The 20,995-nt window shown below is 40.6% G+C and overlaps 1 protein-coding gene and 1 long non-coding RNA gene across 8 annotated transcripts in view; one reads left to right on the plus strand and one right to left on the minus strand.

Moving 5' to 3' along the window:
* LOC103348942 (uncharacterized) overlaps positions 1-20,995 on the minus strand; it is a 218,749-nt gene that overhangs the window by 61,040 nt on the left and 136,714 nt on the right. For 2 of the 7 annotated variants that reach the window (XR_011379094.1, XR_011379093.1), the window contains exon 1: positions 1,046-6,195. The exons of the other annotated variants lie outside the window; for them this stretch is intronic. The gene's annotated coding sequence lies outside the window, so the exon portion shown is untranslated. Of the gene's footprint in view, positions 1-1,045; positions 6,196-20,995 lie in introns of those variants that run through there. 7 annotated transcript variants of the gene reach the window in all.
* On the plus strand, positions 6,167-7,126 carry LOC127492083 (uncharacterized). Its single transcript, XR_007921116.2, has 2 exons — positions 6,167-6,454; positions 6,805-7,126. It is a non-coding gene; the product is annotated as an uncharacterized lncRNA (long non-coding RNA).

A 20,995-nucleotide genomic window follows, 5' to 3' on the forward strand; every position in this document is an offset into this window, starting at 1 on the left:
GCCATTTTCCCTTTGCCCAGTATTTTTTCCATTTAAAAAAATCTACGTGGTCTTACTTCCAGTCCCCAGTAGGACTCATGTTGATTCTTAACTCTCCCTGGTGGCAGTCGCAGGAGGTGTAACCCTTAAGGGAAACTGGGTTTATGGGGATGCTGCTTCCATGAATAAAGGGATGTCTAAATCCACGGAGACTGGATTAGATCTCCTGGATGTGAGTTAGGTCTTCTGGGTTTGGTTCCATAAGGGTGGGCTGTTAGAAGGCCAGGGTAAGCCCAGTGAGCTCGCTCCTCTGCTCTCTCCATGTGATGTCATCTGCCCTGTTATGCTGCAGCATGAGGCGTCGCCTGGTGCAGCCACTGGACCCTGAGCTTCCCTGCCTCCTCACCTGTGAGCAGAACAAGCTCCTTTTCTTTCTAACGTTTCCAGCCTCGCACGTTGTATTACAGCAACACAAACTGACTAAATCCTTAGGAAATCTACTATTTAGTTACCTTCCATTATCACCAACGATTTAGTGTTGAGATTCCTTGAGTGGGGTGGGCCTGAAAATACTCAAATGAGAATTTCTACACTGACCACTCCTTTGTAGCTTCTGAAACAATCAATGGTCACTTTGGATGGCTTGGGAGCCAACTAAAAACCCAGTGCCACAGGCACAGCCATTATTTCATGTTATGATTAATAATAGGTCAGTCGGTATGTATCTTGTGCCCAAAGAAAATTGTACATCTTGACCTTCAGAGGAAAATAATCCTGTACTTTTAGGGGGTAGCTTTAATATCATGACTACCATCGGGTCCCTCCATTGGCCTCACCCAATTTCTGATACAATCAGTGGCAACTTCCTTCATTGGTAAAGATGCTTTGGGACCAATGACCTCGCCAGAACGATTAATGATTCCAAATCGGAGAATGGGGACCAATTCAGGCACTGGGCAGAATTAGCATATTCCCTTTTCAGAAGCCAAACAGTCAGTTTTTACTACAGTTCCTTGACCAAAACTTGTAAGCAATTATTTCACATCCCGTTATTTATTGCACTGACCTCTTAATGCTGAGCCTGCTTCTAATCTGGGGAGAAGCTGCCAGCTCCGGGACTTCCTAGGCTCTCCGCCTTTGATGTCAGATGGCTTGTCCTTGGTGATCATCTAATTATCCCACTGGAGGAGATGCTCTGTTTTCAAAGGGGATTATTCATGACCTAAATCGGATATCCCAAAGCTGCCAAGTAATAAAAGAGATGGTTGAGACACTAAATCATCGCGCTCACTGCTAACGAAAAGCCAGTAGTGCGGGTGCTGTTTTGGTGACCACACTCCTGCATTCTTCTGGTAGAACTGCATGATTGAAGGGGTGGGCTCCGGTTTGCAATTCAACCAAAATGGCTTTTATGGCCCTGAGAGAGCTGGAAACATGCTCCATGTTTAACTCTCTTTTCACAACAAATTTAGCTTCATCCTTTTTTCACTGAAGTCATTAGAAAACTTCATTTTTTTTCAGACTTCAAAGCCACAATGAGGCTCAGTATATCTTTTAAGATGAAATTTGTTCGAAGACAATCCCCCATTGTTGATCTATTACCTTTCTATCCAGTCTCAGTGCTCCCTGTAATAAAATCATAAATAACTTTTCACAGGTGAGTAAATAAACACATTTTCAGCCTGTGCTTTGGTAAGCTGGAGACTTCCCACTGTGGGAGCATTTCTCATCCCTTTTTGGAATTCAGCGTGGAAGATAACTCTTGATGTTAGGGACCAGTTAATGCTTCACTCTCCAACCTCCGACCACCCACCTAAAGTCCATGGAAGATGAGAACAAGAGAAAAATTAACCAAGAAACACAAAGAAGGCCCAGAAGTAAGTAGCTGAGCCCTAACTTTGACACAAGAAAAACAATGAAGTAGGAATATTTACACTGTGACTTGTCCACAACTTATCCTGGCAGCCACACTAGACATCCTCTGAGTTTCTGATGCTGTCCCTTTAGCCAAGGCAGACAGGAGTCCTGCTTGTTCTGGAAGAAGGGAGATTTTCATACTTGCCATAATGAATGTGTTTCTGGGCTTTATTTATTTTGTCTTTTTTTTTTTTTTTTCATTTGTGACCTCAGAACCTAGGACACCTTTCGAAGTGAGCTATGCTTTTCCTTCTCCCCTGGAGGGTAGAAACAATCACGATTTCAGGACACGGGGAGTCCTTGCAAGCCCAGGATGATGACTCAATTACCTCCCAAGCACTCCTTAGGCAAAAGGCACTTATGTTCAAAAACAGTAACTCCAGGCCTCTGACACAGCTGACATAACTATCATGCAGCAAACTATAGCATAAAATCAACGGGGCCTGCAGCACTAGGTAAATATTAGACACAGGTCCATCAGGCATTGTGCAGTTTTCCCCATTACAAATATCTTCTATTGTTTTGTGCCTTTATTCCTAAAATATGGGATAATTCTTTGTTGTATTTCAAAACAACCTAAACACCCAAATAAACAACTTCAGGTTTATCTTTAGTGAAAGTTTCCCTCTCTTCAGTGCTCATTTCCTTCACTTTTTTAAAGAAAACTTTTATTTAATAAATATAAATGTCCAAAGTACAACTTTTAGATTACAGTGGCTTTTCCCCCTATAACCACCCTCCCACCCACAACCATCCCATCTCCTACTTTCTCTCCCATTCTTCATTAGGCGTCATTTTTAATTATCTTTATATACAGAAGATCAATTTAGTATATACTAAGTAAAGATTTCAACAGATTGCACCCACACAGATACACAAAGTATAATGTACTGTTTGAGTACTAGTTATACCGTTAATTCACATAGTACAACACATTAAGGACAGAGATCTTACATGGGGAGTAAGGGCACAGTGACTCCTGTTGTTGATCTAACAACTGACACACTTATTTATGACGTCAGTAATCACCCTAGGCTCTGTCATGAGCTGCCAAGGCAATGGAAGCCTCTTTGAGTTCATGAACTCTGATCTTCTTTAGACAAGGCCATAGTCAAAGTGGAAGTTCTCTCATCCCTTCAGAGAAAGGTACCTCCTTCTTTGATGGCCTGTTCTTTCTGCTGGGATCTCACTCTCAGAGATCTTTCATTTAGGTCATTTTTTATTTTTATTTTTATTTTTATTTTTATTTTTATTTTTTTTGCCACAGTGTCTTGGCTTTCCATGCCTGTGAAACTTTCATGGGCTTTTTAGCCAGAGCCAAATGCCTTAAGGGCTGATTCTGAGGCCAGAGTGCTGTTTAGGACATCTGCCATTCTATGAGTTTGCTGTGTATCCCGCTTCCCATGTTGGATCATTCTCTCCTTTATAATTCTATCAGTTATTATTAGCAGAGACTTGTCTTGTTTATATGATCCCTTTGACACTTAATCCTATCTTTATGATCAATTATGAACTGAAACTGATCACTTTGACTTGTGAGATGGCATTGGTACATGCCACCTTGATGGGATTGAATTGGAATCCCCTGGTACGTTTCTAGCTCTACTATTAGGGGTAACCTCCTTGTGGCTTTGATTTGCATTTCTCTGACAGCTAGAGATCCTGAACATTTTTTCATGTGTCTGTTGGCCATTTGGATTTCATCTTTTGAAAAAAGTCTATTTAGGTCCTTGGCCCATCTCTTAACTGGGTTGTTTTGTTCTTATGAGTTTCTTGATCTCTTTGTAGATTCTGGTTATTAATCCTTTATTGATTGCATACTTTGCAAATGACTTCTCCCATTCTGTTGGTTGCCTCTTCACTGTCCTGTTTCTTTTTGCAGTACAGAAACTTCTCAATTTGATGCAATCCCATTTGTTCATTTTGGCTTTGACTGTCTGTGCCTCTGGGGTCTTTTCCAAGAAGTCTTTGCCTGTGTCTGTATCTTGCAGAGTTTCTGCTATGTTCTCTAATAGTTTGATGGTGTCAGGTAGTAGATTTAGATCTTTAATCCACGTTGAGTGGATTTTTGGGTAAGGTGTAAGGTAAAGGTCTTGCTTCACACTTCTGCATGTGGAAATCCAGTTTTCCCAGCACCATTTGTTGAATAGACAGTCCTTGCTCCAGGAATTGGTTTTAGATCCTTGATCAAATATAAGTTGGCTGTAGATGTTTGGATTGATTTGTGGTGTTTCTATTCTGTTCTATTGGTCTATCCATCTGTTTCTGTGCCAGTACCAGGCTGTTCTGATTATAACTGCCCTGTAGTAGGTCTTTAAATCTGGTATTGTGATGCCTCTGGCTTTGTTTTTGTTGTAAAAGATTGCTTTAGCTATTCAAGGTCTCCTGTTCCTCCATATGAATTTCAGCATCATTTTTTCCAGATCTGAAAGAACGTCTTTGGTATTTTGATAGGTATCACATTGAATCTATAAATTGCTTTTGGGAGAAGGGACAATTTGATGGTACTGATTCTTGCAATCCATGAGCACGGAAGATTTTTCCATTTTTTGGTATCCTCTTCTATTTCTTTAAGTTTTTGTAATTCTCATCATAGAGATCTTTGACATCCTTTGTTAATTTTATTCCAAGGTATTTGATTGTTTATGTAGCTATTGTGAATGGGATTGATCTTAGAAGTTCTTTCTCAGCTGTGGCATTGGCTTTGAATATAAAGGCTGTTGATTTTTGTGCAATGATTTTATATCCTGCTACTTTGCCAAACTCTTCTATGAGTTCCAGTAGTCTCTTAGTGGAGTCCTTTGGATCTCCTAAATAAAGAATCATATCATCTGCAAAGAGGGATAGTTTGACTTCTTCCTTTCCAATTTGATTCCTTCACTTTTAAACTTGTTTTGTCTCACTTTTCAATGCCAGCACCAACCCCAACTGTTTTTAAGAACTTGGATTTTCTGGTTTAACATTTTAAATATCTCATTGCTTTTCTAGCTGATTATAATCTCTTTTATGTCACTATACAGTCATTATCTGAATTCTAAAGGGAAAATCACTTTCTACTTTTTTAATTCCAGTTTTGGAAAATCCTCTTTATACTCTAATAACAAGTAGATAATTATCAATTCTTGGCCAAGAAAAAGAGAGAGAGAAAGGAGAAGGGGTAGAGGCAAAGTCAAGACTGCATTATTTAAAGAAAACCATCTTCAACCCCATGACATTCTTTTTCTAGCTTTTTAAGTTGTGGTGAAATTAATTTGTTCCCACTCAGTCAGATGTTCCCTACCAGAAATTGTCACACAAGCTTTGATGATGGAACCACCGCCTTGGCCAAGAGTGGGCATGGCTCCAAAAACTCTTGACTGAGCTCACAGGAATGAAGAGGAAGACATAAATGCATCTCCTGGGCGTTAACACAAGGCCCTGACATCTTATCACCTGCCATAGTGTGTGAGAGCTCAGAGTAAGTCAGTTAAGCTTTCCTCTCCTTTTCTGAAAATATTTTATAGCAGTAATAATGACAATGGCTGTCATTTCAGCTTGATGTAGTAACAACAGCTTTGGAGCCAAAAGACTTGGTTTTGAATTGCCATCTCAGCATTACCTGGCCTGAGACAAGTGACTGAGCCTCCCTAAGCCTCGGTGTCCGAGTCTATGAGATGAGAGATGATAAAGCCTACTCATTGTGAGAATACAACCAGGTATGTAGAGTGTCCATTCTACTGCCTTCCATGTAAGTTCAAATACATTAGCTTTCCTATTTTAAAATCCATTTAAAAAAACCACAATTGATACCTCATCTGCTTCAAAAAGTGTTTCAAGATATAGACCCCATGACTTAACATAATTATTTAAATGTTTGCAAGCTAGAACTTTGAGGATCATTGATTTTAAAGTTATGCTAAGTTTTCATGAGCTACAGGAATGAGTAACACTTTGCCTTGACTTTATCAGGGAGACAAAGTACCTCAGCCATGCTTGTACGCACAGACTCTGGAGAAGGCAGCTCTCGGGAAGAACTTCGAGTGCTCCACAAGATTTATATAAACGATTTGAAAACTCCTACTCATTGAAACTTTAGAGATGAGGAGTTGGAATCCCAGAGAGTTTATGACTTATCCAATTGGTAGTATTACTGAGAACTAAAAGCTGGTTTGCTTCCCAGTTGAATGCTCTTTCAATTATACCATGTGGAGTTATTTTGAGTCAACCAAAATATGTGCAGGAACATCAAAACAATGTTCTTTCTCTCTCTGACCTCAGTAATAACTGGTTAAAGATTTAGAATCTTAGGAGCAAGTCCTCAAAGCAGCTGCAGGTCCTCAGTGTCCCAGAATAGATATTTTTAAGTTCTCCAAATAAAAATCCTGACAAAGACCTCTTTTTTTGCAGTAACGGAAAAAGCTTTCAGCTCTCCTGCCATAAAGCGGCTACTGAGAATTCAACTGAGATGCTCTCCTGTGAAGCAGCAGGACAGAGGGGACAGAGTGGACGTCCTCCAGGATGGACATCAGAAACACCTGCTCCTACCTCTGACTCAAGCTTGCCTTTTATGTAGCAGGAGGTAAGTTTTAGATAGCTCTGAACTTGAAGTTATTTTTGACACTGACTTTTCTTGCTCCATTTTTGGTCTAATAGCAAACCATGCAGTCTTCAAAATAAATGTATCCAGACTCCAACTACAGCTTACTGCATCCACAGCTGCCACCTTCATCCCAGCTGCAGAAGCCTCCTTCTGGGTCTACCTGCCTCTGTCTTTGCAACCTGAACTTGTATATAAAACTCCCACACCCAAGTGAAAAAGCATTCTATGAAAAAGCATTTTCATTAATTTTACTAGAAAAAGCTTGGTATCCAAGCAATTTTTTACAGATAGGAAAATATTCTAAATTAAACAACAAACTTATTTTTCAGGGGCCAGTATTGTGGTGGAGTGAATGAAGCCACCACCTAAGACACCAGCAGCCCACGTGGGTGCTGGTTCAAGTCCTGGCTGCTCCACTTGCAATCCAGCTCCCTGCTAGTCGCCTGGAAAAAGCAGAAGATGGCCAAGTATGTGGGCCCCTATTATCCACACGGGAGACCCAGATGAGGCTTCTGGTTCCTGGCTTTGGCTTGGCCCAGGTCTGGCTGTAGCAGCCATCTGAGGAGTGAACCAACGGACAGAAGGCTGATCTCTCTCTATGTCTCTCCATCTCTGTAACTCTTTCAAATAAAATAAATAAATCTTTAAAAATATATTACAATTGTCATTAAACTGCATGAGCAATTACCACTGAGTTGAAAATAATGGAGTTTGTGCATAAAATGGGACAGTTTGAAGGTTCACTGTAGTCATACAAAGAAGAGAGGAGCTGGCAGATGCTGGTTGGGAATGTGTTGGAGGCAGTCATCTGTGGTAAGGTATAGTCTGCCCTCTGAACAATTCCCCTATTGCTGTTTTCTACCATTCAGAGAACCATGACCCTTAAAGTGTAAACTTACAGAGCCAATTTCAGTCCAAGTAGTATCTAAAGATGAGACCTCTGGGAAAAAGATGAAAACTTATCGATCATGTAAGACTTAAAAGTCAGGAAAGACCTCAGCTTGCCATCCCCCTTTATCAGGTATACACAGGCAAATAAAATACTTGTAATTTTTCAAAACATGGCCCTAGTTCAGTTTGTTCTATCTGATTTTTGGTGACTAAGAAATGTTAGGGGAAAACAGTGTTTCTTTCCCCAAAAGTTACAATGTCACAGTATCATTTATAATGCTTATTTACTTTGTGTTTTAGAGTAGAAAGATCACTGTACCTTTTTTTTTTTTTTTTTTTTTTTTTTTTTTTGAGAAAAAGGAGTTGTCTGGAACGGAGTAACTTTTCCAGAGTCCTTGTGGAAAAGCTGTTAACTAAATGAGCGTTATGGGAGGTAAATCTAAGTTCACTGGTCTGTTCACACAGGTTCCTAAGTCTTGGTGTGGCAGCACAGGGCACCTGCTAGTTTGTGTGTAACCCAGGAGCAGCCCTTAGGGCAGACCATCCACCTAAGTTTTTTCACAACTGACGTACACAGTAAGCATTTCTGAGTACCCGTCACACACCTGGTTCACTGATAAAACAGGAGAGCTGAGAAGATCAGGGCTCTCCTCACCTTCACACTGTGCTGAGGTCAGCGGGGAGGCAGCCAGGTAAATGCATGAACACTCTTAACACTACGAATGTCCCTCAGCATTCTGAGTTAGATGCAAGGGAGACCCTAGCTCTGCCTGGGATGAGGTGGAGTTGTCAAGGGGTGATACAGAAAACAGCCAAGATGAACCTTGAAAGAGCAGATGCATGAAGGTAGAGGCGAGGTTGTGGACACAGACAGAACAGTACAGTCAGCCAATCATATCCATGGATTCAGCCAACCACACATCAAAAACACTTGAGGGGGAAAAAATCGCACCTGTACTGGATAGGTACAGACTTTTTTCTTACTGTAATTCTCCAAACAATACAGTACAGCAACTATTAGCATAGCATTTACATCATACTACATACTGTAACTGAACCAGAGATGATCTACAATATATACAAAAATGGAGACGGGCTTATATGCAAATAAACTGATAGTCATTTTGCACAGGGGACATGAGCATTCATGGGTTTTGGTATCTATCCTGAGGGGGCGGCAGTCCTGGATCAAATCCACATGGATTCCCAGGAGCCACAGTATTTACTGAGGCAGAGAGTAAATAAAAGAACATTTTCTTCTTCAAGTAGCAGGGCCTCTGTGTCTAAGCTGTCATCAACATCAACGTTTTGCTTCACCTCAGGGCAATGGCGTCTTCTGAGAGTTTTAATAAGGGGAAAAATGAACACTGTCTCTATATACACAGATACTGTATAAATATTGTCAGCACTGGGGTTACCTACTGGCACAAGACATTCACCCCAAACTTGAAAGCATAAAGCAACCATCGTTTTTCTATGCTTATGAATTCTATGGATCAGGAACTTGAATTAGAACATCAGGGAGAACTTCATTCAGCTTTACAGCATCTGGGCACTTGAAATGGGGGAGTGGACAGCTAGTGGTAGGGCCGGAATGGCTAAACGTGAATTCAGTAGCCGGGAGCTACAATCCTGTGTGGCACCCAGGCTGAGATCACTGGAAAGCTAGTTCAGTCAGGGCACATACTTACGAAAGCTCCAGGGTTTGCAGCCTCTCCTAGAAATAGAGGCTGGGTCTCAGAGGAAATGTCATGGGAAATATCCAAGGACAAGAGTTCCCCCCCCCCAAAAAAAAAAAAACACACAGAAGCTAATGGTCTTTCCTGAACTGACCTCAGAAGTCAAAGAACGTCTCTTTCCCCATAGTCTATTGGTTGGCAGTCACGAACCCCATCCCTCTAAAGCAGGAGTGTCTAAGGATGTGTAGCCAGTTATTTAAGTCTGTGTGTTTGCCAAATTGTAAACTGCTTATCACTTGAAACTATATTGTCTCCACAGGTTATAAAGGAAGAAATTTCTTTCTTATATGACTGTCAGATAAAATATTCCTTCTTTCCAGCAATTAGTATATTTTTACTTTATGGCCACTGAACTCTGAAAACTGACTATATTTTTCCCTAAAGTTTGGTGATCTTTGAAAAGTCATTTCACTTATTATTTAAAATCTTCTAAAGCACAGAGCATAAAATCAAGTAAAATCTGTTTGCAGGTGATATAGATTTGCATTTCAAGTGTGGTGGAAGGAAGGGCAGGACATGCCAATGCGAAGGTGGAAAGGACAGATCAGAGGTCAGATGTGTCCTGCTAAGGTCAGGGGCATTCATTCAGTCTTTCCATCCATCCTGTGGTGCAGGCACTAACATTTCGATTTTACAGAGCAAATAATCAGGATAAATTTCATTTTGTCTTAAAGTTCAGGAGCAGCATGATGGATTATAACTACATAATCTTTATCTGTCTCTCATTTTATCTTTCAACATTGTCATTTAAGCACTTGCTTTTACAAAATTCTCATAGAGGAAAACCTGGAGTGAAAGATTCATTTTGTTTTTTTAATTTTCAGTCTGCCATTGACTGACATTTTTTGTAAAAATAATGAAAAGAAATTACATGAAAAAAAGTACTGGAAAGACATCCAAAATAGAGGCCCCATTTTTTATTATTAGATTTAACAGTCATAAAATTACTTTGCCAAAGTGCTGTGAAGTTTCCAAATGCTCACTTTAACCTTATGTATCATATTGGCGTCAGACAACTCATGGACCGCACCCATCTGCAGACCACACTAAATACGGCCGCCCGGAGTTTTAGGTTGTGGCAGACAGAACACTGTTTTTCATGCTTTGATCTCTCACCCAAAAAACACAATTGCTAGTATCCCCAGGGTGACCATCTCAGCCATCTTTTCCAGCCTGTTCTCATCTAATCAAGAGTCACGAACCACCTCTTCTCAGTGATTGACACAGCAGGTTTGGGCTGCTCCCAATCTTGGATTTGTTGGTGCCTTGACCATGGCTTAGCCTCAGCTGGTATTCAAGGACCAGAACAAATCTTGCAGTGATTAAGCAATGGCATTTGCCACCCACCCGCCATGCTCCTAACTTACAGGCAACCTCCTCTATAGAAAACCGTGTGTAGATTAAGAATTTGCCTTTGCACAGAGCGGCTGATTTTTTTTTCTTTGCTAGAGTCTTGTGCAGACTGTCTGCAACGTGGGTGCTTTCCAAGCTCCTTCTTCAGGAAAGGGAAAGGAATGCAGTTTCAGTTCTATCAGAAGAACTTGCCAATCTCGGATGGCTTGTGAGGTCTGGCAATATGAGATGAGCACAACATTTTCCAAAGTGAATTTCAAGGGATTAGTGCTTTCTTAGCCTGACTTTTTTTCTTCAGTAGAAGGTTTCACAGATTAAGACACTGGTGGGGATACAGCAGTGGCTCAGCCCAGTTAACACAAGCAGATACCACCATGGCAAACTACATACTGATGGACAAGTCAATATAATTGGGGTCAAATTCTATTCTAACTGTGTTACAGGAAACTGTTGTCTCAATAATTGATGAAAGTAATTTATCCGCTTAATAGCTCTGTTGTTGTATGTAAAAACCTAATTTGAAAAAATTAAAATGACAAAAATTATTGAGCAGTACAAAAAACCAATTAAATGATCTAGTTTATTTTCACAATATTAAAGCCGAGGTTTATTAGTTTGATTTGTAGAATTAGACACTGAGGCACAAACAGTTTGAGGAAAAATGGTCTATGGTCTTTACAAAAGGCAGAGCAGAAAGTCCTATTTTGGGCTTTTTAGTTTAAATCTAACATTGCTTTATTTATATAGAATAGTTAACCTTTAAAGTCAGCATCTTTCCTCACTGATATTTTTGGCCCAAAACACAACTGCACTCTACCATAAGCCACCATCTCCCCTAACACCAATGGATCCTGGATTAAAGATTGACATTGAATTATTGTATTTTTTCAAGGTTTATTTATTTAGTTGAAAGGCAGAATTACAGAGAAAGAGAGAGGGAGAGACATAGATAGACTTATTTCTTCTGCTAGTTACTCCAAAAATGGCTGCAATGGCCAGAGCTGGGCCAGGTAGAAGCCAGAAGTCACAAACTCCACCCAGGAGTTATCAAATAGATGTTACACACATGCATCAAACTCATGTAAGAGTGAATAAATTCAAAGGAAAATAAGACTAGAAAAAAATGCCATGAAGCTAATATTCTATATAGAGAGAATAATTCAGTCCAATAATACTGAAAGGAATTTTGCAGAAAAATACTGTTTTAATTTTTTAAGAGATTATTTATTTGAAAGGCAGAATGACAAATAGATAAAGGAAAGACCCAAGAGAGAGAAATCCTCCATCTGCTATTCTCTCCCTAAATGACCACAACAGCCAAAAGGGGGCCAGGATGAGGCCAAGAACCCCTACAGATCCCCTATAATGGGGGGAGGGACCCAAGCACTTGGGTCATTTTCTGCTGCCTTCTCATGTACATTAGCAGGGAGCTGGACTGGAAGCAGAGCAGCTGGGATAAGAACTGGCACTGTGATGCTGGATACCCATGTTGCAAGCAGCAGTTTAACCCACCACACCACAATGCTGGTCTTAGTTCTGTATTAATTCTAACAAGTTCCATGATACAATACCAAAATTATTTCCATAATGTCATTAGAAATACGTACATTTCTGATTTTGTATTTTCCAGTCCATGTTTCTCATCACAAACTTTTTTTCAAAAATTGGATTATTGATGAAGATGTTTGAAAGCAAAGAACCCTTCGCCTTCAGGGCTCATCCTCTGAACCATCATTTGTCATACATGAAGGAACTCGTTTAAGGAACTCATCATCTCATTATGTACATTCTAGAACAACTTTTGTGGGCTTGTTGTTTTATAAAGTACATGCAGTATTATTTAGCAATCTACTAATTAGGTCCAAATACTGCCTTAACTTATTTTACTACCAATGCGCTCATTCACTTAAAACCAGATTCCATTTTCTTTATACACACTCACCAAGGCACCCTTTGTTTTCACAGCAATAGCATTTTAAAAGTAGACAGGTATGACAGTGAGTCTACAGGCCACAAGATGTCTCTAATGGAAGATGCCCAATAATAAGGCAAACTATGCACAGGAAAGCAGGAAGAGAAAAAAATGCACATTAAAATCTCTTTAATTACACAGTCAGCTCAAAGGACAGGAATCACAGGAGAAATCTTAGCCAGAAAGCCAAGGAACCCAGCACCCAGCACTTGCACCTCTTCCGGGAGACCATGCGTGGCTCTGCGGTCAGACCCGAGTCCTAAGGTTCAGGAGGCCACAGGCTATGACTGCTGTGGAGGCAGAAGAACTGAGGCTCAACACCTTTACCGAAAACGCAGCGCCTTCCAGAGCAGGCCTGACACTGACAGAAGAGGAAACGTCCTGGAGCACTCTGGGTAAGAGCAAGGTAGCTCTTCTTGGTCATTATAAAGAGAGGCGATAAAGTCCCTGGGAGAAGGCAAAATTCCAGGAAAGACGTGAGCCCGGGCTGTCTTACCCCAGAGCTCTCGCCGTTCGCGCTGATCTATGTTGACTTTCTTATCTCTGAATTCACTGTAGTTTATGTAGGGGAATACAGTTTTGCTTGTGAATCTGGACCCAAGCGTCAGCTTCCGTATGCATAAACTATTCATAAACCTTTATAGGCAGGTTGCCACAGCAACCTTGTTGTTCTTTTTCTATAAGGAGATGGTGTTTCTCCCTGTTCCCTTGCAATTATTTTCTAGCACGTATCTCAAAGGTCTGCAAACTCAAGAACCACAATCTAAAGCAGTGAGCATTTCAGACCCTGCCTCAGACTCAGGAAAGCAGAGAATGAGTCCATTATGCCACCGCACATGTCCCAGAGACGAACTTCGCTGATTCTTCCTAAAGCACACTTACGCCAGAAGGCACCACGGTAATCACAGAGCACCCGAGCCTGCAGAAAGCTGCACTTTGAGGACTATGCAGGCGGATGTTCAAATTGCAATTGGGTACTGTGGTTACCTTAAGATCATCTTGAGGGGCCAGCACTGTGGCTTAGGGGTAAGGCCACCACCTGCAGTGCCAGCATCCTATATGGATGCTGGTTCAAGGCCTGGCTGCTCCACTTCCAATCCAGCCTCTGCCATTGCCTGGGAAAGTAGTGGAGGACAGCCCAAGTCATTGGGCCCCTGCATCCACGTGGGTGCACCCAGAAGAAGCTCCTGGCTCCTGGCTTCGGATCAGTGCAGCTCTAGCTGTTGCGGCCAACTGCGGAGCAAACCAGCAGATGGAAGACCTCTCTCTCTCTCTCTCTGCCTCTCCTTCTCTCTGTATAACTCTTTCAAATAAAAAAATAAATCCTTAAAAAAAATTTGATGTTACACACATTTTAAAAAAACTGGGAGTCACATGGGAGACCAGGAGAAGCACCTGGCTCCTGGCTTCGGATCAGCATGATGCGCCAGCCGCAGCACACCAGCCGCAGTGCGCCAGCTGCGGTGGCCATTGGAGGGTGAACCAACGGCAAAGGAAGACCTTTCTCTGTCTCTCTCTCTCACTGTCCACTCTGCCTGTCAAAACAAAAAATAAAAATAAAAATAAAAAAACTGGGAGTTAGAGATGAACTTGCTGCCATGGTAACTTGTTGTTGGACCAACACTGCACTGCACAAGGCATCAAATGCTTGTTAAAAAGTCAGGAGATTATTTTTACTGTGCATATATTTCCATGACCTGCACAGATGAGGCCATGACCAATGTCCTCTCAGACACTGTGTCTGTGGTTGTGGGGGATCTTTGCTGGAGGCGGACACTGGACTTGGCTGTAGGCCAGAACCTGCAAGTTCATGAGTGTGCAGAGACCACCACATTCCAACTCCGGGCATCAGTTGCCCCCACTCCCCAGGGTTTATCATGAAGCTGGTAACTCAAGTATGTATCCCAATTGTAGCCTGCGTGTTAGATCAATCTGTCCAGCAGACTGGCTGACATGGTGATACAGTTACAGGAAGGAACTCTCAAGTAATTCACAGGCCAAGAAAACATGAAGCAGGGGCCGAGATCAGACAGCAGTAGGGACTAACATATCATTTTCTAAATCATACTCATCCCTTTTATGATTTTCCATATCCAAATAATCTCCGAACTATGATTCCCTCGTATTTTCTTTTAAATCCACACATTGTTTTAAGTCTTGCCATATATAAAAGCAGCAGCTTCTGCTGCCCTATATTTGATGGTTCACAAACACGGCGGTACAACCCAACACTGTCCACAACCCAGCTCCAGGAGAGGATGGCTCACCACCTGTCTCCCACCACGCTGCTGAGAAGGTCTACAAGATGGGTCATGAGGATACTGAATGGTGCCCAGGATGTGAAAGCATACAAGGATAACTTATTTCAGGTCATTTTGCTCACCATCCCTGATGCGGATACCATAAAAAGAGACCTCAAGTAGGAGTTAGGAGACCTTGGTTTCCAATCTAGTCCAGGTTATAAGAACTCAGTCTGCCTTCAGGGAAATCATGTGCCTGGCTGTACCTGGAACGTCTCATTGGCACAGTGAACAAACTCTGTCCTGCTTCTTCCGAGCAGCACGTAGAGGAGCACTCCAGCAGAACTGCTCTGGAACTCTGAAACACACCCTGGACCCGAGAGAGGCTGGCTGTGAGTGCCTCTGCAGGCGTGAGGACCCGGCCTTCGAATGGCGACGGGCACACTTGAAAGGCCTTGCAAATCGGAAGTGACAGAGAAATGAGGTATCATGACTGGTTTTTGGCAATGTCAATGTTTGGGAGCAAGAACAAAGCTAGCCAGCATTCCTGTGCTCTGTGGTTTTGTGTTAGAACAAAGTGTACCTATGTTTTCAAGACTTTAATCTTCATAGCACCAGCTCTCTGGTAACCCATTAATGGATATTGACCACCCGCCTCCACGTCTGCTGTTGAGAACAGCCCTGCTGCACCACACAGCCTTTCCACCCGCGTCCTCTCTCTGCGCTTGCCACCGCTTTTGTCTAGATGGTCATCCATTTCTTCTTCAGACTCTTTTTACCTATTTCTTTACTATTCCTTATTTTGGTTTATCAGTAGTTCATACTCAACGTACTACAATTTATTCCTTGCTGATTTTTCCCCACATAAAGATAACTACCTCTCTAAATACTGTTTGTATTTGTCAGTATTCAGTATTCCCATAGAGAAAAATAGAATTTAATGAACATATAGTAAATAACATATAAATGAAAATATAGCACTTATTAATATAGTATATTAAATACTTTTCTATGTGTTTAACTCAAATGAACTCATTTAATCCTCCTAACAATACCTTGCTCTGCTACTATTTTATGCATTTATACTGGAGGAAGCAGGAGCCCAGAGACATTAAATACATTGTGCAAATCACACAGCTGGAAATTACTGGAGTCAAGATTCATGCTCTGCCATTTACCCTGGAATTTATACTCTGCATGTTATAATCTAATGCCCCCCAAACCTATGAAAACTGCCCTGTGAAATCTCAGAAACACTTGTTGCATGTTCTCTCAAACACCAGGGAGACTTGGATTCTACAAAAAATGTTTTTAAGTAAGTACTAAGAAAAGGTACAGAGATTATCCTAAGTGGGTAATGAGGCAATCAAATTATAGTAGGAAACAAGAATATCATGGATGAGGTTCTATTTCATGCCATTCACGTCTTGAATTTAAATGGAGGTTTTCAGTTCTTTTGAAAATATACAATGGTGTAGACATTTTCCTTTCAACTGAATTAATGAGTTTGGCCATATTTTCCAGCCAGTGTTAAAAATAGGAAGTGTGATGCATTGCATATACATTCTTCTTGTACTTAATTAGTTGTTTGCAAAGGGAAAGTGTTTAACAGGTAATTCAAATTTTCAGAGAATTGATTCTGGAAAGTGATTTTGTACAATTATGGTAAAAATCTTCAGTGGTGTGTGTGTTCTCTGCCATCTTCAGCACCAGGGAGAGGCCATGTACCATTTTCCTAGGGTGATCTATATTTACTGTCAGGAAATGACAACACCCATGTTAGTGAAATACAGATAAAATAATTCTCTAAGTTCTAATATTAACACATGCTTTATGTACTCTAACTTGCAAAGTGGACAGAGAGCTTCCTTGAGGACCATTTTTTAAATGAAAAAAATCATCTATGCAAACTCTGGAAAAGGTGTTAAAAAGCTGAGTTAAGAGAGGGAAAAGGTGAGAACAATTATCTATCTTTAGAGCCTAACAAATAATCATGATGTAAATTAGGCTCTTTAGATAAGGAATAAATTAGCACTGAGCTTTACATAACAGCTTAAAAGCAAACTGTCCTTACAAATCAGAAATGAGACAGGATGAACACACACTATCCCTTGCTAACACAGACTTGAATGTCTGACGAGAAAGACTGATGGGGAACAGTTCTGTTTTTCCACCTTTTCCACTTCCATGGAGTCTTCCTGCAGTTCATGAACATGTACATTATTAAATAACTGCACATGGATCTCAAATTTTTTCCCTTAACAAAATGATCTTTTAATTCTGTTCTTCCAAAAAATTTTTGAAGTCCCCTTGTAGTATTCACAGGACCACATGAACACACACAGGTTTTTGTGACTAGCCTGTTTTCTTCTTACTGCTCTGCCTTGAGACCTTCATGTTGTAATATGCTGCCACATTCCAACCAGAAACCAACCTAACTACAGTCTAGTAATTCTGCATAGTATGGAAGAGCGCAGCTTGTTTCAAAGAGTTCTTCCTACCCTGACAGAAAGCAGTCTTCACATAAGACAAACTTGTTTCAGACTAGTGTCTGCTAATAATAACTGATAGAATTAAAAAAGAGAGAACGATCCAACACGGGAAGTGAGATACACAGCAGATTCATAAAATAGCAGATGCCCTAAACAGCACTCTGGCCTCAGAATCAGCCCTTAAGGCATTTGGATCTGGCTAAAAAGCCCATGAAAGTTTCACAGGCATGGAACGCGAAGACACTGTGGCAAAAAAAAAAAACAAAAAACAAAAAAAACACAACAAACAAACAAACCCTAAATGAAAGCTCTCTGTGAGTGAGATGTGAGATCACAGTGAAATAACGGACCAAATAGGAGGTACCTTTCTCTGAAGGGATGAGAGAACTTCCACTCTGACTATGGCCTTGTCTAAATAAGATCAGAGTTCATGAACTCAAGAGGCTTCCATAGAATTGGCAGCTCATGACAAGAGCCTCGGTTGATCACTGATGTCACAAATAAGAGTGTCAATTGTTAAATCAACAACGGGAGTCACTGTGCCCTTACTCCCCATGTAGGATATCTGTCCTTAATGTGTTGTACTATGTGAATTAACGGTATAACTAGTACTCAAACAGTACGTTATACTTTGTGTATCTGTGTGGGTGTAAACTGTTGAAATCTTTACTTAGTATATACCAAGTTGATCTTCTGTATATAAAGATAATTGAAAATGAATCTTGATGAAGAATGGGATGGCAGAAGGAGTGGGAGATGGGATGCTTGTGGGTGGGAGGGAGGTTATGGGGGGAAAAGCCGCTATAATCCAAAAGTTGTACTTTGGAAATTTATATTTATTAAATAAAAGTTGAAAAAAATAAACTTGTTTCTCTCAGGGTGAGCTAGTGTGTTCTTTTAATCATGCATTTCTAGACAATATGAATTTAAGGAACTTCCTGAGGTTTTGGATTTTCTGAAGTATGTGTGATTCAGGCAAATAAATAAGATTTGTCTAGTTTAAATGTGAAGATGCAATCAATTTCAGAGAACTTGTGAGATTTTCAATATGCACATCAAAGATTAGGAGATACATGAGGCAGGAAGCAAATGCAAGGAGAGAACAATTGTGGTTTGCTAAATGTGGCATAAAGCATGAGTTTTAGGCTGTTTCTGTACCTGTAACTGCTATGACTTGGAACTCACATTAAATCATGAGATGAATTTGTCCTGAGTGGAATTAGTGTTATATGTGGGTATAAGGAAGTGATTGTTTAAAGTATCACCTTGCGAGGCTAGTTTTTAATTATTAATGAGGAAGAGTAACAGAATTACTCCTCAGTGACATGTCATTTCAGCAAGCTTGAAATGCTTCAAATATATATATATTTAGGGCTTGAACTTATTATTATCCACATTTAAACAAAGTTTATAATACCAAATGTTCATTTCATACCAGACCATGAACACTGCAGTAATTTAGTAAGTGTCTACCATAAAAACTCATTACTAGAGCATTAAACTTCCCACAGAATTCCATGAAAACATTTTTCTTTCAAAAAGATTCATTGACAATGATTGTACATCTTTATGGGGTACATGTGATGCTTGGTACATTTATAGATTATGCATGGATCAACTAGGGATACTTAGATCAGCCATCATCTCTAACAATTATCATATCTTCATGAGGAGAAAATGCAAAACCTTCTCTCCAAGCTCTTTTGGGTTACATCATACAATATTGTTAGCTACACTGGCTCTCTGTGCAATAGCACATCAATGTTTGTTCTTCCTCTGCAGCTGTGAATTTGTCGCCAATAGCCAGCCTCTTCCCAGCTCCCTCCCCCCCACCCCCCCCACCAGCCTCTGGTAACCATGCTTCTATATTTCTGTTAAGTCTGAGAGAAATATTATTTGTCTTTCTTTTCTTGGCTTAATTCTCTTAACATTATGATCTCCACATCCATCCGTGTTTTTGCAAATGACAGGATTTTGTTCTTTTTATGGCTGAATAAGATTCCATTTCTAAAATACGTAGCATATTTTCTTTATCAGTCTATCCATCAATGAACACCTCAGTTGTTTCTGTATCAAGACTATTAATGAATAATGTTGCCATCAACAGGGGAGTGCCGATATCTCTTTGATATACTGCTTTTTTTTTCTTTGGATAAATAACCAACAAAGGGATTGCTGGAAAACAGGGTTCTATCTTCAGGTGTATTATTATTAGTAAACTCCATACTGTTTTCCATTAGTGGCTGTACCAATTTCCATTTCCACCAACAGTGTGCGAGAGTTCTTTCTCCCTGCATCTTCACCAACATTTCTCACCTGCTTTTTTCCCCATTATTGTGGTTGTTCTGTTCTGTTCTGTTCTCTGAGATGTTACCTCTGTGCCTGGAGTGAGAAGATACCTCATTCTGCTCTTTGGGAGATTTTTTTGTCCATAAATTCTTTGCCCAGACCAGTATCATAGAGTGTTTTCCATTAGTTTTCTTCTAGTAGTTTTATAGTTTTGAATTTTACATTTTATTTATTTTAAAGATTTATTTATTTAAAGGCATGGTTAGGTGGAGGGTAGGGTCGGGAGAGAGATCATCTGTCTTTTATCCACCGTTTTACTCATGAAATGACCCTACGAGCCAATGTTTGGCCAGCTGGAAACCAGAAGTCAAGAACTCCATGTAGGTCTCCCACATGGATGGCAGGGGCCCAAGCACATGGACCATCTTTGGCATCTTTCCCAGGCACATTAGCAGGGAGATGGATCAAAAGTGGAGCAGCTGAGACTTGAATCAGTGCTCATATGGGATACCTGCATTGCAGGCAGGTATTCTCACTCACCCCAATGCCAGCTCTTTGAATCTTCCATACAAGTCTTTCATCCACTTTGAGTATATATCTGTATATGGTGAGACCCAGGAGTCTCATTCCTCTACATGCAGCATCCAGTTTTCCCTAGCACCATTTATGGGATAAGTTGTCTTTTTGTGCATTGATGGTGTGCTCACAGTGCTTTCAAGCCAATTTCTTTAATGTTACTTCCTGCTTTTCTTAGGGAATTAAAAATATTATGATATATACATATTCTCATTCTGAGTACATAAGGCCGCTCTCCTTTTAGATTTTTATATTATAGTTTTACTGTATGATGCTTACAATAAAAAAAACTCACAACTGATCTACAAGGCAAAGTTTCCACCACTATTTGGTTCTAGGCTCCTAGTCACTATTAAAGTTAAGCATTCACACTATTTTAGAACATCAGTGCTGCAGAAAGCAGAGGATAAAGTATAAATTAAAACTGGACCTCCATGTTTGAACATCTGAGTCTGCCAGGACTTTATGTGGTTATCAGTATTTTTATTATTTATTTCAATTTTACAAAACAAAAATTATAAGTTAGTAACATGAGTTCCCATACACCCCTCCCCCTACTTCCCGTTAACAGCACATATTAGCATATTTCTCACAGTGAATGAATTACACCCAGTTTCCCCTATTTTTTTTTTAAAGAGGCAGGTACAGCACATATGCTTTTTTTTTTAATTTGACAGATAGAGTTAGATAGTGAGAGACAGACAAGAGAGAAATGTCTTCCTTCTGCTGGTTCACTCCCCAAATGGCCACCACAGCCAGCACTGCGCCGATCCGAAGCCAGGAGCCAGGTGCTCCTTCCTGGACTCCCACGCAGGCACAGGCACCAAGCACTTGGGCCATCCTCCACTGCCTTCCCGGGCCACAGCAGAGAGCTGGACTGAAAGAGGAGCAACCGGGACTAGAACCTGTCGCGGCACCGCAGGCAGAAGATCAATCAAGTGAGCCATGGCGCCGGCCCCCCCATTTTT

Source organism: Oryctolagus cuniculus, chromosome 9 (assembly GCF_964237555.1).
Source record: "Oryctolagus cuniculus chromosome 9, mOryCun1.1, whole genome shotgun sequence".
Classification (NCBI taxonomy): Eukaryota; Metazoa; Chordata; class Mammalia; order Lagomorpha; family Leporidae; genus Oryctolagus; species Oryctolagus cuniculus.